The sequence below is a fragment of the Pseudochaenichthys georgianus genome, chromosome 16 (genome assembly GCF_902827115.2).
Source record: "Pseudochaenichthys georgianus chromosome 16, fPseGeo1.2, whole genome shotgun sequence".
NCBI classification, from domain to species: Eukaryota; Metazoa; Chordata; class Actinopteri; order Perciformes; family Channichthyidae; genus Pseudochaenichthys; species Pseudochaenichthys georgianus.
The window spans coordinates 39,251,987-39,260,565 of NC_047518.2; positions in this window are offsets into that span (position 1 = coordinate 39,251,987).

Genomic DNA, 8,579 nt, shown 5'->3' on the forward strand with positions numbered 1-8,579 from the left:
CTGAAGATTGGCCCCATTTATTTGTGACGTTGCAAACTCTGCGGTACAAGGCACAAGCAATGTGAAGCTCATAAAGTGAGGCAAATAGAAATAATCAGCTGATGGAGTGTAGATGTGGAAATAGCTGCATTCGATCAGCTGACTGTTTTTACAATAAAAGTTGTTTATAGTGAATGTCCTGTACTGGTCTTAACATCTCATAGCATCAGCTTTTAATGTTCCTCTTGGATGTTCTTCTTGACCCTCAGAGAAGGAGAACATGTCGTGTCTTTCAGGCATGTCCTTTCCTAACAAAAATTACAGGAAACATAAAACATATTATTGCAGAACAAGTGTGTTATTTATAAAAGTGGTGTTTGTGTGTTTAGGGGCTTTAAATATAATTATTTTGTAATTGTAATGTTTTTTTTTTATTTAAACAATGAGCTACAAAGACAATCAGATTATGAATGAACAGTATGAAGTTCATCAACATTGAAATATATGTTATTATCAAAATAATATTTAACTGTTATCAAAACGTAGTGCAACTGTAGAAGCTTGCTCTGTTGTCTCACTGAAAGAATCACTTTTACCACGTTGTTTACAGACAATATTGAGAGATAAATCTTTGCCTTCAATACATTACATTAGAAAGCTGACAAAGTCATATTGCTAAATATCTAAATGTAACTTTTGCATGGAAAAACCCCTCAACTTAACTGATGTGTAGGTGATCTAGTATTTAGTATTGTTTATTGGAATATATATCAGTGTATTCAAGTCAATACTTCATTCATTTAAACCAATATCTGTCTTTGTACCTGTGCTGAAGTTCACTGCTGTGAGGAGTCCAGTTCTGTCTCTCACTCTCTGGTCCAGCCTGTCTGCATCACCTGGACACCTTAAACAAACAGATATATATATGTAAAGTACCATGTGTACAAACAATATAACTGATTCTCTTCTGTTGGACATGTTGGATTGTGTATTGTCCGAGTCAGGGTCCTTTTTATTTTACTGTAACTTTGGAAGTTGTGTTACCAATGCTTACTGTTTATTTGATACCCATTTGGTAATGCAATTAATAAAAACAATAAGGTTTGGGTTCGTTCTTCAGATGACTGTGACGTTAAGGTGTAAGCTCAATAATGAACTCCAGCTCAATCAACCATATTGTAATATCTAAGTAATCATCTTGAAATATGACATTAATAATTGTAATATACACATATCTTATTGTGAGGTTGATTTCACATAACTACTTCGATATTAACTTGTCTACATACTTGAGCATAGCCAATTTAAATTAACCTTAGCGATGCATACAGTTCCTCCTACATAATAAAATATCTCTAAGTTACAAGGATGTAACCTTATTTTATCAACCTCAAACAGAAGCCGTTTGTTCAACAGTATTATCCCACTTAACACTTGTCTATTTCGTTTTAACCTTTATATATACAGTCTATGATTTTAACTTGGAGGCTACGATTACAATCGTTAGCACCGATGTAGCTACCACTAGCTTACATGCTAACCCAAGCCTTACCATTCATTACGTAGCTTATTAAAATCATTAACACATAAATAAAGCACTCGAATTGCACTTACCGCATTCATGCACCGTCTGTTTTAACCGCAGAGCGAGTCACAATAGTCCGATATATAAGCATGAAGAACAAACAACCACGGCCGGCTACAAGTTGTGTTTCCTGGATCAGCTGAGCAGGCAGAGTCCCTGTAGCTAGCTTCACGGAGCAGCTAGCAGAGAGACAAGAAGCTAACAGCGGCAGGCACTTGACAGAGCCGTCACTCAATGTGACCACGCCCTAATTTATGCACACACTTTAAGACCTAATATAAATAAAAGGGTCGCGTTAGAAAACAATTCACTCTCAGATCCATAATCATGAAGGTGGAATCTAACTATATCGATAATAAAAATGTATGGAGCCAGGGAGAGAAACATGTTTTTTTCTGCTGTAAAGTTGGGCATTTTAACATGGGGGTCTATGGAAAATACACAACCGGAACAAATCTGCCCCTTCCTTCAGACTTCCTTACAGAGCCCCTCCTCCAACACACAGGAACGCGCACATGACCAATGAGGGCACGAGATAAGTTTGTGCACAGATGGAAGGCTGACAGGCAGGTAGGCCATCCAATTACTTTAGCCGGGCCGGCTCAGATGATTGGTCGTGCTTTTTACAGCGCTACGGCTTCCACAGATTACATTTTTTATAGATTTATTGTCAAAGCATTACATATATGCATTGCTATCGGGATGTTAAGAGCATTCCATGGAATATAACAAAAAGTGTTTCTGAAGTGAATTACATACCCCACCTTTAAGGACAAAGGCTTGAAATGTACCTATCTTTTGTTTTGTATTTTGTCTCAATGGGGGCTGTTTGTGATTTAAAGTTTTTAAACAACGGCAGAAACAAATGCATTTGAACCAAATGAATAGTTTCAGATTGTAACACACCATTTAGATCCGAGATTGTTATCCATTTTAATATCTTAGAGTAAAATATATATGGTCAATTAAAAAGATTTATAAAAACATTATTTTAACAATAAACGGTTCCTCTAGAGTTAGTTTAGGAGGGAGAGAGCAAAGGAATGTTTGAATGTATTTGTTTCAGCCAGGTTGAAGTCTGAGGAGGGTTTTAAATGGAGGAAACTAAAAGTGTTGACATAAAAGGTGGAAACAATCTGACAGGAAAGACTACTGTATATGATTTCTTAAAGGTGGGGTAGGTAAGTTTGAGAAACCGGCTCGAGATCGCTAGAATTTGAAAATACACAACCGGAGAAAATCTGCCACATCCTCACAGAGCCCCTCCTCCAACACACACGAATGCACACATGACCAATGAGGGCACGAGATAAGTGTGTGCCCCGATGGAAGGCTGACAGGCAGGTTGTACTTTTTACAGTATTACGGCTTCTACAGATGACATTTTTTTATGGATTTTTTGTCAAAGCACTTAAGATATTCATTGCTATCGGGATGTTAAGAGCATTCCATGGAATATAACAAAAAGTGTATCTCGAGACGGTTTCTGAAACGTACCTACCCCACCTTTAAGTAACTGTGTAATGTAAAGATCCTGCCGGAGTTTCCTGTGCTGTTATTTTATTGCATAGCATACACGACCACCTTATTGAGTGCATAGTAGCACATGCAACACATTTTCAACTATATGAAAATGTGCATCGTTAAACATTGTGGAGTCTCCCACTCTGACTACCTTAGTTTAAACCAGCAGGAGTTGTTTACCAAACACTAATGGGAGAAGAAAGTAACGACACAGCTTGAAACAAAACATAATCAGAGGTATGAGCACTGTCCTCTTTCCTTCAGTTAACCATGCAGGAAGATAATAAGTTATGCTCGTTTTTAGGTTCATATTTGTATTTAGTGTCTCTACATGTCTCCGTGCTTTAATGTTCAAAAAGCTCTTTTTTTTCCTTTCTTTTTTCATAATGCTGCTGCACCTCTTTTCACCCTCTGTCTGAAACCAGAGCCCAGTCTGCTCTGATTGGTTAGCTGAGAGATGTCTCGCGCCTTAACCCATCACGTACAATGTGTTGGAGTGCTAGGCGTGCTGATGTCACTATATTACGGAATCAAATCAAATCAAAGTTTATTTATAAAGCACATTTAAAAGCGATTTTTGGTCGGGCCAAAGTGCTGTACATGTAATAAATACTACAATCACAATAAAAGACAATAAATTACAACAGATATATAAAAAACACAGGGAAAAGTCAGGAGTGGTGCTCCGCTCTGACTAAAAGGCCAGGGAGAAGAAGTGTGTTTTAAGAGTAGATTTAAAAAACCCTAGGGTCTGGGCCAACCTCACATGGAGGGACAGAGTGTTCCAGAGCCTGGGGAAGTAAACAAAGGAGTCCAATGGAGGCCTTTCAGACATAGAGAGAAACTCTCTCTGGAGGGAACTTCGAGATTTTATTCTTTGCAGACCATTTACAAAAACCTATGACACACTAAAGGAAAAGGACACCCCCAAAAAGCATCATAGGGCTCCTTGAATGTGTCAGGACTGAAAGCATTTCAATGCATCATCAGATTATGTAACCATCCCTGCTGCTTTTCAGTTAATGCCTCCAAAGCACATGGGCTCTGATGCTATGACATACTGACCTGCATTGTGGTGGCACCACTTTCAAAAAGAAAGATATGTACAAAACCATTTGTGCAGGTGTTCAAACCGCGGAAAAAGCAGAAGCTTCTAAATGAGCATTACAATGTTAGCTTTTTATTTATTATCATGAATCATATATGAATAATAAATCTTCTAAAATGAGTTTCTTAAATGTATATTGCTATGATCTATCTATGCATTGCCACCATTACCGGTACATGGATGATTCAGCATTGAACTGTCGGTTTGATTGTTGAATCTGTATAACAACGGAGAGAAATAATTTGTTCCTATTTAGACTTAGCAACGTGATGACAAACACAGGACATTAGAATAGGACTCTAACACAGCATGTGGAAATATGTTTTTCCATTTATAAGTATCTGTTTTCTTTCAGTTCCTCAAGAGATCTCCATGGTTTCAAAAACCTATTTGGGGGCACACACACATTGTAACGCATCTCGCATTCACTATATTTTACTTCACATTCTCATCTAGCAAGACTATTCAAACATATTATTGATGGTAATTGACGTGCACACACACAACAGGCAGTGGACACAGGAATAATAACTTTTTCCTGCCTTCAATAGTCAGGAAAGGCTTAGACAGCGGCTTTAGTTTAGTTTTAAAGCAGAAAACAAAACTCAAAGCAGCAACACACACCACTGCTTCTGTAGATGCTGTTCAACCAAAATGCATAGATAACCTATATTGATATCAAAATGAAAGAATCCGGAGTCTGAAACCACATGACGCTATCGAAAGATCCATTCCTTCTTAATATTTCCCCATAAAATCCTCCTTCTGTGAAACTTGAAACAGTAATGTGAGTGTTTGTGTTGGTTCTAGACCCGTTTTAGCTGTGCTGGGGACACTTATTTTATATGAAAAAGGCCCATTTTAGGGCCCTTTATGCTTCTTGGGGTTTTCCTCTGTTTCCATTTAGTGTTTATTTAAATTCGATAAACTTAATTCCATTCACACATGCTTATCTAAGATTGAAAAATGGCTTTCATAGCCAGGTTACATTTCCATCTCTAACCACAAAAGAACACACGCCTAGCAAAACAGAAGAGAAGACGAAAGGTGTGAAAAAAACAGGAACACACGATGCTCGGGAAACAGACAAGACATGTGAAACTCGGCGCAGGTGTCACTTTTGCATGCCGCTGTGCAGACACTTAAAACAAAAAAGTGTGATATTAATCTTGAGGTTTTAGAGGCAGTTACTGCGTCTAAATGGTGAGTGAAAATCATTCATGTAGAGATTTCACACTTTCACACTGATATGCAATATATAAATACTTGATAAGCATTTTAACCACTTAACCTTGTGAACAGCATCACATGCATGCAAATGCACCTCCAACACACACACAACCAGCTCACTATTAACAGAGGTGTGAAAGTCCACAGGATATACCTATAAACCAACAGGAAGCTTTCTTTTTTTTCTCCATTCTTAATTTGCATACATTTTAGACAGACAGTTGAAACAGTGAACCCATTAACATCAAAATGACATCCCATCATTCACATTATTTCACTTGCAAAAAGAGAGAAACCGCACAAAGAGAGTCGTGACATGAGTATACTGTGGTCAGGCTGTGCACCTTGACGCTTTCTCATGCAAACTTACAGGAACAGAGACGAAAAGAAATACTACTGACTCACAGCTGCACCTCCCCCCATATGACGAGCTGTCAAAGCTGCATTAAAGTACAATAATCTGTATTTTTAAATAGTTTAATGGCAAAGTTGTTACTTCAAGATTTCTTTTAAAGTCTAGTTTCATGTTTATTTCTTATTTTATTGGGTTTGTTTTTAGTCGCATCACTTAAGGTCAGTTGTAACTACATTGGTATTGCATTTAGTGGATAAACATGCTCCTCAACTTATTCACCTCCCTTTCTGAATCTGTTCTTGTTTATGTTTTAGTGTCACTGCTGTTGTGGTAGCTTCATGTCTAGACTTTCTTTAAAACATTGGTATTGGGAATAGACAGGTCTGGTTTATTAAAGGTCCCACGTCATGGCCATTTCTACTGATCATATTTCCATTGTTGAGGTCTACTAGAATATATTTAAATTGCGCAATTTTCCAAACTCACATTGGTTTCTCACAGCATCTCTGTATAGTATGTGTATTCACTCTCTGTCCTAAACGGCTTGTTGGAGATCCTGCCCCCCCCCCCTCCCTGTGAGCCCAGTGTGCTCTGATTGGTCGGGACGTTGCGAGGCCCGTTGCTGCGAGGAGCGGACAGGTTTCCGGGTCGGCGATACAGCGAGACACAGCGAAACTCATCCTGAGCACACAAACACTCACAGCCGAAGTAAAAACAATAAGTGTGGCTTGATGTTGAGTAAGAAAAGGTTTCTAACGCTGTGAGAATGGGTCTGCAGCAGGCCCAGACTGGCCATCGGGAGGACCGGGAGGTTTCCCGATGGCCTGGCCTGCTAAGTGGCCTGCTGGCCTGAGGATTTTTTTTTTTATGTATGTATTGTGAACGCAACGCTGCGCAAATGTGGGTCTGACTCTGCCTCACAGAGGGTGACTGGCTGCCTACATGATGTGGCCTGCCGACATTTTCGTACAGATCATACCAATGCCCTCGATTGGTCTCTGTGTGTCATTCAAGCTCGGGAAGGTGTGTGTGTGGCACGAGCGAGTGAGATAAAGCGTGCACACCGGTTACGTGTATTGTTGTTGTTAGCATCTGGTGCTAGCTAGCTGCACTAACGGATATAAGGAGCTGTTTCAACAACAAGGTGGAGGAGAGTCCTCTGCTGTCAGACTGAGAGGCTGATAACTACAGCTCAGGTGAGGTAAATTACTCTCTGAGTAACTTAGTCTAAGTTATCTCAGTGGGTCTCAAACGGTTTGGTCACCATTTATGTATATACTCTTCTTGGCGTTATGTATAACGCCAAGAAGAGTAGCATCATGATTGTGCGAAGTAAAGAGGATAAAAAGGCTGTATTTCCTAATTTTATTCTCAGTAGCAACATTCTTCTTGTGTGCAGTGAGATTAAGTACCTTGGTCATTATATCTCTGATGATCTCACAGATGACAAAGACAACGCTGCAAACTGTAAGCCCAGGCAAACATATTAATGCGGAAGTTTCACAAGTGCTCTGTAGATGTCAAGGTATCACTTTTTAAAGCTTTATGTACACCATTGGACACGGCTCACCTGTGGAGTAAATACACGGCTCACCTGTGGAGTAACTACACGGCTAGAAGCATGCAAAAACTAAAAGTCGCATGCAATGATGCTTTACGGTTGCTGCTGAGGGTACCGATATGGCACAGTGCCAGCCAGCTGTTTGTTAACTTGGGGGTACCTACTTGTCAAGCCCTTTTAAGAAAGTTAATGTACAAATTCATGTGTCGCCTATAAGACTCGGACAATCATGTTATCTCGATTTTAATTAACCCTGTGAAGAGTTCTACCCGGTTCTCTTCCATGATTTGGAGGCATTGGCGCAGCAGCCTCTACAGACAGTGAGCACGTGTGGCTCGCTGTGATTGGACTGATTTTATGTTTTTATCTGTTTGTTTTTATCTGTTTTGTGTTTAGCTTTTTATCTTATTTATTGATGTGTGTTTTGTCTGTTTGTATGTGATATGGACCTTGAGTCTGGAATAAAGATTGTAAATTATGTAAACACATATTTCAATTTGAGGGGGGACGTTCAGCCACAGACTCATCCCTCCACCACAACGCACCAAGCGCCTCGGACAGTCCTTTGTGCCTGTAGCCATCAGGCTGCACAACAAGGGGTTAATGATGAAAAATAAATCAAATTAAATCACTGGTCGTAAATATACACTGTTTTCACAACCCATGTTAACTTGTCACTTTAACTTATTATGCACTTTATAACTTAGATGATGACCAAATATGTATATATGCTGACAGTTATTTTACTCTTAATTTTATTTATCTCCTATTTTTATAGTCTTTTATTATTATTATCATTATTTCCTTGATTTTATGTTATTTATTTTAGATTTGAGATTTGATTGATCTGTGTGAATCTTTGCTGTACTGTTTTTTTTTTTTCACGCTTACCCTGTTGCTGCTTTGTACAACTGAATTTCCCCTCGGGGGTTAATAAAGGTTCATCTTATCTTATCTTATCTTATTAGTAAAATATGCATGAATAATAATTTAAAAAACGTTAACTAGGTGAAAAAAGGTAAACTTGTTGAGAGCTAAAACTAGTCTTTGCTGCTGCCTCAAAGAGGAGCAGGGGGAGAGGGGTGAGGCTGGTTCAGGCGCACAGACACACTCACAACTACAAATGAACCAAAAACAAATAAATAAACAGCTTTCAATGTTTTTTCATATTGGATATGGTATGTTATTGGTTATGGCCATGTACTTATGATGTTATGATTATTTAAATGTATATAGT